The sequence below is a fragment of the Pipistrellus kuhlii genome, unplaced genomic scaffold (assembly GCF_014108245.1).
Source record: "Pipistrellus kuhlii isolate mPipKuh1 unplaced genomic scaffold, mPipKuh1.p scaffold_m20_p_3, whole genome shotgun sequence".
Taxonomy (NCBI): domain Eukaryota; kingdom Metazoa; phylum Chordata; class Mammalia; order Chiroptera; family Vespertilionidae; genus Pipistrellus; species Pipistrellus kuhlii.
Window position 1 is genome coordinate 89,486,009 of NW_023425529.1, and position 10,550 is coordinate 89,496,558.

Below are 10,550 nucleotides of genomic sequence, written 5' to 3' on the forward strand. Positions count from 1 at the left end.
AGAAATACAAAATTTTTTTTATAGAGTAATCACAATGATATAAAGTACAACATAGGAAATGTTGTCAATATTATTCTAATAACTATGTAAGATAGCAGATGGTGCAAAATTTATCAGGATGACCACTTAGTAAATCATATAATATATAATCACTGGGGAGTATACCTAAAACTAACATAATATTGTATGCCAACTGTAATTGAAAAATAAAAAAATGATTTAGAAAATAAATATAAGGAGGCAGTGTTCTTTGCAATAGATCATTCACTCTGTCACTTACCAACTACTGATGGTGTACTAGTGTCAGACCCTGCTCTCAGTGCTACCTGGAGAGATTCTTCCTTCTGTGTTGCAAGCCTTATAGAAATTCTAAATTCCCTTTTGTAAGTCAGTCTGGGGTTAGTGGCTCTTTCCTACTGTCTCTCAGACATCTGAGGACTCTCCCACAAGTGCTGAGCAGACAGTTGAGAAGCCCCACTTCCTGTCTCTTTCATGTAAGTGCCTACTGAACCACTGGGAGAAGAGGGAAAGCTCAGAAGAGCCAGCCTCAAAGTGACAACACCATGGACAACCCTGTCTGTCTGATTACCTTGGTGAAGCCCAGACAGGGGGAGAGAAAAGCCAAAGTTTTGAGGGGAAAAATGAGTAAAAGGAGAGGAACAAGACAAAAATTGTGAGCAAAGTGTAGGGAAGAAGAGGAAAGAATGGGAGGGGAAAGAGCTCAAGTTACAAAAATGAATGATAAGCAGATGGTGAGAAGTGGCTTCTAGGAACTAGGAAACAGTCTTATTTTATTGGGAGAAAAAGATATGCTGATGGAGAACAGGAAGGAAACAGAAAATACCATGTCAGGTTGGAGCTGGCCAGTACCAACTTTCTTAATTTACAAATGAGGCGTAGAGAGGGGAAGTGGTCGGGAGCTCAAAGGTAGGATCTTGGAAGAATTATCTGCTTTCTCTCTCTGTCCACTTTCTTACCTTCCCCTTCCCTTGGCATGAATCAGTACTAGAGGACAGGCCTGGCAGATATATAACACAGGAGGGTCATGGAGCAGGGAAGGGAAGACCTTTAAGATCTTTTCTGCTCTTCTTCAGAGCTACAGACCAACGAGTGTCTGGGGTGGCTGCAGCACCTCTAGGCAAACATCCTGCAGAAGGAAAGGTGGCTGTGAGTGGGTGCAGATTCAGCAGTGTGATTGTGTGCAGAGTGTGGGGCTCCTGCAGGCTGACACTCTCCACAGTCCTCTTTGTCCCCATCATCAGGTAAATGTGCCTCTTTGAATCCCCGTGGGTCTGTTCTCCACATGTTGTATATAGAGTCCTCACATGAGACTTCAGAGACAAGAAAGTGAGACTCCGCCTCTGTATTGTTTCCACTTCCTTCAGGACACCCTCTTGTAGAATTAACCTGGGTTCCTCACTCATCGTATTTTTAACTCTGTCCTGTAGAGTTTGCCTTTGCCCCCTCAGCCTGGATTTTAGTTACACATCTCTGTCTTCTTCCTTCTCTAGATTAGACATTGTCTGAGGCCAGGAGGACCCAGCCCTATTCATATACATGCTTTGCCTGCCTCCTTCCCCCAATGTGAGGCCATTAATGTGTATCATGCTTTGGAGTGTGAAAAACCAGTGATCAGTGTAGGAATGTTAGTTACACATTTATGATGAGAGTTCTGAAGGTTGGAAAAAAGAGATTTGGGTGCAAGAAATGGAAGGTTACTCTAAGAATGGGTGTGGCAGGAAAGACAAGTATAACTCAGGGAATGGAGGGTGAGTGGGAGGAAAGGAAGTGGATGTTGCAAGAGAAGGGTGAAGAGTGAGAGTGAAAGCACCAGGAAAAGGAAGAGAGAGCCTGGGCAGACACAGAGCTCCAATGCTGCACAGCCTTCCCTGTCACTCTGTCATTCCACCACCCCTGCTGCTGTGCACTCACAGAACCTCAGCCTCAGACCTCATTGTCCTTGTTTATCACTGTTAAGCTGGTCATTTAGATCGTTTGTTTTATTTCCACCTTACTCTGATTTGGGACATTTAGCAAAAAGAGGTCATGGCCCCCTTGCATGCTGCCTTAATAAGATGAAAATAAATTTATCAATCAAAACCATTTGAAAAAATAAATTTTCTGACACACACGTGTGTGTTTTTCTTAATATATGTTATTGATTTTTTTACAGAAAGGAAGGTAGAGAGATAGAGAGTTAGAAACATTGTTCAGCTGCCTACTGGGTATGTGCCCGCATCCAAGGTACATGCCCTTGACCAGAATTGAACCTGGGACCCTTGAGTCTGCAGGCCCACCCTCTATCCACTGAGTCAAACTGGTTAGGGCCATTTTTTTCTTAATAGTTATTTGTAGAAAGAAAAATTCCCATGATTATTCCCATGGCTTTAACATCATTGTTGGCTCTCTGAGAATAAACTTTATAATTTGATACACAATAATCCTTATGCATGTGCCTATTAATAAGTGTGGATAATGAGATTTTCATCATTATATTTGCTGTTTCTGCCTCTATACCCTTTAAATTTGCTGTTTTTCAGCCTCCAATAGCCCAGATATCAGGAGTTTCTGTAGAAATGAGCCATGAGTTTGCTCTTGGCTCTATGACAGGACCCTGGGCTCGCTCACTGGAAAAATGCTGTTGTCCCCTCTGGGTCAGAGGTGTTTGTGGCATAAGCTGCCATCGCTGCCTCTTTCTTCAGCTTGAACCCTATCTAGAATCCTGAATGAACATTTTGACATTTTATAAAGTCGCCTACCCTCATTTGTCAAAATATGTCCCGAGGAAGATTTGTTGAAAGTGAAAAAATTTCATAACCGCTTCCTCTCAGGGACCCACTAGAAGTGTATGGCCATCCTCAGCCAGCCCTACCCTCCCACCCTCACCTCCAGCCAGCTAAGAATTCTTTTGAATCACTGTTGGAACCGGTTGCTTTAATGCTAGTCCCTTTCCTTGTGCTAACAGTGTGTCTCCTCCACTGAATTGCAAAGGTCTTAAGAGAGAAACTTGATCTTGTTTATCTTTGAATCCCCACAGTGACTTGCTCAGTATTTATTGAGTGTATGAATGATGAGTGAATGAATGAAACACGGGAGCATTCCTTGTGTTCAGAGCTCAGCAGAGGGCTGGACATCAGACTCATTCACAAATTGGGCTGCTTGAGAGATCTTCCCCTGAAGAACAGGCTAATTTCATAGTGCATCTTCCTCACTACAAGTGCTTCCCCATGATAGCCTCTCCACCAGTATTTTTAGTATGTGGACTTTCTGAACCTCAAGAGCAGCATCCACTTCCTGGAACTCGTTCTCTGGCTGACAGCCAGTGACCCACAGAGGAGGGAACTTGGGCGGGGCTTGACAAGCCAGAGTCTGTTGTAGTGCCATTCTGTTGAGGGAGAGGAAGTCAGACTAAGTTTTACAGAAAGCCTCCATTTCACCCCTTCTATTCTTCTGCTGAGGCCACCAACTTCAGTATAAACTAGAAGCTAAAAGATAAAAATCCTGTTCGTAAATCCCAGGAGGAAAAAAGCCTCTCCCATCCTTGCCTTATATGACAGTTACATCAACCCTGAAGGTATTACCAGGTCAGGTGATGTTAGAAAACTACCAGGATGTAAATATAGCTTTTATAGATCCTAGGATAGGCCTGAGCCATAACATGCTTTGTTGCACCAAATGGAATCTGATTGGGACCAAGCAAGAAAGCCCTGAGGGAAATTGAGAAAGGAGAAGTGTTTCTTAAATGGTGGGGCTGTGGGCAGGAGAAGACATGGGACTGTTGTCCCAGAGCTATGAGAGTTCTTTGGGAGGATTTTACAATTGTGTGTTTCATGTTTATGATTAGCTAAACAGATAAGCATATTCTATGCTGGCCAGACATCCCTTTAGGTAGGAGTAGAGCAGGTCCTTGATAACATCTTTTTGTTCAATGTCATTTTGTCATAATGTGGATGAGGTGACTGGTAAAATTGGTTTTGTTATATGTTTTTTGCTATCTTGAAGAACCTATTGCTATCATTAAGTGAGGACTTAATATACCCTTTTGCCACATTAAGACCCATGTCTACAGATGTGGTTATAATCATTTTGATACCTAGGATAAGCATTACCCTAACCAGAGCCATTAATCCCTCTGCCCCTGAAATATAACAATCACTCTTGCTACTAAGCTGGAGTCTGATAAGTACAATTTCTTTTACTTTCTAAGGAAATCTTTTTCTAGATTTGTGGTCCTGCCTATAAAGAATAAGAATAAAGAAAAAGAACCACTATTTGGGGGAATTGCATCATTCCAATCATCATCGTTATTACCATCACCACCACCAACATCAGAAGTATTTACTAGCCTCTGCCCTAGGAACTGCAGTAGGTGTTAGTAATGGAATGTTGTTGCTGTTTCTCCATGAGAACCACATGGATGCTGGAATGTTATCTTGGATCAGAACACATGTCTTGATGCTAATGATGTGAAGGCCAAGCTACCCTGGAAGGAGTGGTTTAGATGGAATTCTGCAGGACTTTGTTTCTGGAGCATTGGTTGGGCTGGGCCAGAGGATTAGAAGAGAATTTGGGGAGAATGTCTGCCCTGGAGCCAAAGGACAAGACAATATATGTTGAATAGTAACAAATAGGCAAGGGAAGAGGTCTTCTATCACAGGGACCCATAATGCTATGAGCAAAACTGCTTTGGGCTAAACCAAATTACTATAGTGAGACTGGGGACAGACATCACCAGGACCTCAAGAGCACTCACCAGGTATGCTTCCCACCTCTTTCCTCTTAGCCAATCTACCCCATCTGTTAATTTGAGCCTCCTGAAAGTTCAAAGATTCAGCTACATAGGGTCCACACACCCAACTTCTGCGATGGGAGCTTCTGAAGCTCATACCCTAATGTTTGGAATGCCTGATTCCTCACTTGTCCTGGGCCCTTGCATGTCCTCTCAGGAATAAGCGTATGCACTCTATCTTCAGCCAACACCACCTGCTCACAAAGCTCTATCTTTTCAGTAATCTTCCACTCACCTGCACAAGAAATCCAATGAAACCATGTAATTAATGTCATGAATGCATTGATTTTACTATGTTTCTAAAGATTGAAGGACTTCAAAGGAGGTCACACTGTGTACCACATTGCCTTCTGTTGTGCCTTCGTTTCTCCTTTATTATCTTTATTTTTTTACTCTGTTTTATTCCTTCCTGAATCAGTGAGGGATTGCATTTGGCTGTGTTAACAGTCTGCAGGGGCATAACTATATAAACAGGGTAATTGCTTTCAGAGGTACTTTTTACATGATGCAAATTCCACATATTTTAAGTGTATAGTTCAAAGAGTTTTGACAAATGTGCTGTAGATGTATATAAAACCACCCTATCAAAATAGAAAACATTGTTACCACCTTAGAAAATGATCTCATGTCCTTTTCTTGTCAGTCCTGACCGCCCTCCTGCCATCAGTCCTAGGCAATCACTGTTTTGATTTCTCTCATCACAGGTTAATTTTGCCTGTTTCTAAAACTTTGTATAAATACAACAATATAAAATGTATTCTTTTATGTAAGACTTCTTTGTTCAAAAGAATGTTCATAAAATTCATTCATGTTGATGAATAGATCTGTAGTTACTTTTTCATTTTTATGGCTGAGTAGCAGTCTGTTGGATATATAACCTAAAATTTGCTTATCTATTTACTTGATAAATAGTTGGACTTTTAAAAAAATATTTGCCTCTTTTTTTTTTAAAATATTTTATTGATTTTGTACAGAGAGGAAGGGAGATAGAGAGCTAGAAACATTGATCAGCTGCCTCTTGCACAACCCCTACCGGGGATATGCCCGCAACCAAGGTACATGCCCTTGACCAGAATCGAACCTGGGACCCTTCAGTCCCCAAGCCGACGCTCTTTCCATTGAGCCAAACCGGTCTCGGCAATATTTACCTCTTATAAATGAAACACTTAAAGATATACTTGTGAAGAGAACCAAGATGGTGGCATAGGTAAATGCCAGTATTTGCCAGCTCCCACAACCACATCAAAATTACAACTAAAATACTGAACAACCATTATTCAGAATCACCTGAATGCTAGCTGAGTGGGAGTACTACAACTAGAGAAATGTAGAAGAAAGCACACTGAGACTGGTAGGAGGGGCAGAGGTGTAGACCAGGCTGGTCTGACACCCATGAGAGGCATGTTTTTAATCAGAGAGGGGGGTGGTGGCAATATCTCCAGTGCAGCGGCCTCCTGTGAGAAGCAGGGGATCCCAGGCCCACACCAGTCCCCTAGAGCCTGGAATAAAAGTCCCTGTGAATTCGGGCTATAAAAACCAGCAGGGATTATGGCTGAGTGAAATGGAGGCTGCTGGAGACTCAGGCAATCTGTCTTAAAGAGCTGGCACATCTGAGCTCCCATGCTGGGCAGCAGCATTGGTTCAAAGGAGAAAGAACTGGGCTGTCTGGTGTCAGGGCAAGAACTCAGGAGTGGCTTTCTCTCAGACAGAGGTGCTTGTAAGAGTCATTGTTTCTGTGCTGGGAACTCCTCTCCCTTGGCAGAGTGGACTGGCAGCCATATCTGAGTTTCCATAAGGGTGGCTCAATGTTCACTCCACCCTGATGATTCCCTGAGGCCATCCAGTTTGCATACACTCCCAAGCTATTTGCAGCTCCTTTTCCATATGAATGGCCTAGTCTGGTTTAGGCTTCAGACTTACCTAAAGTCTCTTAAAACAAGCAACAGCTGGCATCAGCGTACTCCATACCTATCATTAAGAGGCCCAAGAGCCCTAGCTGTATTGTCTTCATGGTTAACACATCCTTCTGTGGACTTAAATGTCCAGGGTTTGATTCCAGTCAAAAGCACATGACCGGTTGTGAGCTTGATCCCCAGTAGGGGATCTGTGCAGGAGGTAGCCAGTCAATGATTCTCTCTCATCATTCATGTTTTTATCTCTCTCTCTGTCTCTCTTCCTCTCTAAAATCAATAAAAATATACTTTAAAATAATAATAATAAGAGGCCCAAGACCTGGCATTAGCATCAGTCTGCCTTATTTCACAGCTTGGCATCACCTGGGCACTTCCAAGCCCAATACAAATAGCAGCCACCTGCAGATCTCTTGGTAACTCCTGCTGGGTGGCCCCAGGCAATGGCTAACTTTGCACCTTCCTGGAGGCCCCAGAGCCAGTGTGCCTGGTGAACAGCTTCAGATGTCAGCAGATTACATCTCTACACATTCACAAGCAACACACTCAAGGGGCAGACTCAGTGAGCACCAAAGGCCCACTGAAGCAAGTCTTGCACAGGGTGTCTCCTGCACAGTAGGTCTTCCATTGTAGACACAGCTGGTCCTCATAGCTAGTTGGCCTGAAGGTCAACTCCTCCCAGTGATGCCAACAGCTATCAAGGCTCAACTACAACAAGACATAGCTCACACAAGGATACACTTACAGTGCCCCACTCGGGTGAATAGGGAGCCTGAGCCACTGGGTCCTACAGGACACCTAATATACAAGGCCACTCTACCAATTCCAGGAGACACAGTAGCTCTATTTAATACATAGAAACAAACACAGCAGACATGCACCAATCAAACACTGTCCCATTTGGTGAGATGAATTGAAACACAAGCGTCTTCTATAACGTGGAGATTTAGGGATCGTAAAGAATCCATTGAACTGGTATCACCCATATTGCCTGCTGTATTATTTACCTAGAGCTGCTATAACAAAGGGCCATAAACTGGGAGATTTTCCCCAAAGAACTTATTCTCACAGTTCTGGAGCCTCACTGTCTAAAGCCAAGGGATCTACAGGGCCATTTGTTCTCTAAAGGCTCCAAGAGAGAATGTATTCCATGGCTTTCTCTTAGCTTCTGGAGCTGTTTACAATCATCGGAGTTCCTTGGCTTGTAGATATTCCACTCTAATCTCTGCTCTGTTGTGACATGGCATTTTCCTTCATGTGCCTCTCTCTCTCTCTCTCTCTCTCTCTCTCTCTCTCTCTCTCTCTCTCTCTTTTTTATCAGGACACTAGTATTACTGGATAAGGGTCCTCCCTACCCCAAGATGAGCTCATATTAACTAATTATATCTGCAAATAAGATCACATTCTGAGGTCTCAGGGATTAGGATTGGAGCATATCTTTTGGGGGGACACAATTCAACTTGTAATGGCTGATAGCTCATGCCATTGAGTTTGTAAGGTGAGCCAGGATCAAAATGCCAGAATTACAATTTGGTCCAGGAACAAAGCTACGTTTAGAGGAAGAACATTTTCTTCAGGTTAGGCTAGATTGAATGCTTCTCTAGATAACTCTGGAGGCCCTCAATGCTTGGAAGTATGAACTGGAATAAAACACCTACTACCACACTGCTCTTGCCCCACCTAGAGCCCAGTTCCAGGAAAAGAGGAAGAAGCAGATCCACAGAGACGAAGAGTGGGAGGCAGGGAGCATTCTGGTTCTTGATGTGCCTAAGGCCAATTTCCCCCAACCAGGCTAAGGTATATGAGCCCACAAAGCTTCCTTTTTGCTTTTCATATCCTCCAATCCTTAACTGGCAAAGGTTGGGCAGAGGAGAGGTTCCATGTGCATTTGACCGAAACCTGAGGTGCTGGAATTTCCAAGACACCAAAAGAGACACCTTCTGGGGATGCAGGATGGGAAATGGGGGTACTAGTGTTGGTGATGTAAAAGAGCAACTTTCTATAGAGGAGCAGCTTCTAGGACACCAGGCTGTAGGGGCATGGCAAGAGACAGATTAAATGAAGTGACAGAGAGATTGGGAAAGGGGAAGTGACATTGGGGGATATGAGGCTTCCTTCCTGCAAGCTGCAAAGAAATTAGTAAATGAAGCAATATTGCAACCCCATAGTAAGAAAATGATATCTCACCTCTCCCCTGGTTTGGGCAAGGCTGATGAGTCAAGAGGTACCCAGAAAAGAGCAGAAATTACTTTCCATCACAGCTTTGGGCTGAAGCAGCACTGGCTCCAATTGTGGGTAGCTCTGGGGTTCTATTCCCCCTACCGCATGTCTGGCTCTCTCTTTCCTCCCATCCCAGAGCCCTGGGAAAAGGGAGTGTACTGACATGGCTAGATGAGCCTGAAGGACTATGTAGATCTCCCTTCACTGTGATCTTTGGCATTATACAACATAGGAAGTAAACAGAAACAAAAAAACGTCAACAGAAACCCTGTTCATGGGAGAACCTGAAAATCTCTGAACTTGGGAAATCTTTAGGTACCTTGGGGAACTTATAAGTGGGTGGCTCTCTTTAGTGGGCTCAGGGCCTTCTGCAGTGGTTTTAAGAGCATAAGCTCCCAGAGCAGAGTTGGGAACCAAGAGTTTCCCAGGATTTACTTTCAACTCCACCTACTTCTGAATTAAGTTACTTCTAAAATTATGTTCCATAATCCTAATCATATTCCTAGCACACAGCTAAGGGAGACTTACCTGCCTTGCCTTGAATGGCTGGGTCTCCCTGAAAGGAAGACCCCCGCTCTGGTTCTTTATAAATCTTACTGAATAAGTACTGGGGTGAGTGGGACCTACTATTGGTAATTTTAAAGGAAAAGACTTGAACTGAGTGTTCAGATCCACAAAACTTGGAACATCTTTCTTTTCCTTTGTTGGTAGAAGCCTGGTGATTCTTCTGTAGCCTGAAAAAGACACCTGGGCAGTGAAGAGCTATATTCCCTCCTCCCAGAGAGGCTTTTCAAGGTACAGGGGTGAGGAGGTAGGGCAGGGAGAGGCTGACTTGAAGAGTAAGTGTGGGGTTTCACCCACATGCATGGAAACTAGTGTGATGAGTGACATTGTCATCATTCAGGGTGATTGGTTCATTTTGGGGGGGGGGGGCTTCACTCATTCTCTCCTGCTTTCCCTGCATCCCCTGGCTTCTGCTTGGGAGACAAGTGCACTGGTGAGGGGGCTTGGTGGGACCATGCTCCTGAGTGGAAGGAATGCCCTTGGGCCCAGCACAGTTTACAGCTGGTAGTAGGCTCTTGAGGATACTCCAGAAGTTACAATCCCAGACTTGGGAACTACTGCTAGGTGGTTTTACAACATTTCTAGGTGCCTCTGAGAAGACTGCTTGCCACTGGGTACTTAGCAGAATGTCTCTATTTAGCTTATAGTCCCTGGTTTCTGTTAGGAACCTCAGGGCTTTTCAGTGTGTTCATTTTACTGTGTGAGCAATGCCATTCCTGACATTAATCTTGTTACTCACTATACTGCTACTTCCTGTTCTGAGCTAGTGTCAGGCTGTGGAGTGAAGGGGCACCTCTGTGGTCAAATCAGTTCTGGACTGGTTATGGCACACCACAACTGTAGGAAGCTGTCCTTTTCCTTGGGTTCGCCATCTTGCTCCTTCTTCAGGTGGCCTTGGACTGGTTGCCTAAGCCCCCTGGGCCTCCATATGTCTCACTGGCTTTGGAGTCTGACAGGTATGGCTTTGATTTTCATGTTTTAACTTACTGTGTGACCACAGCCAAGTCACTTACTCTCCTCATCTTTAAAGAGAACAATAACAGTATTTTGCCCATATTAAGTGAAAC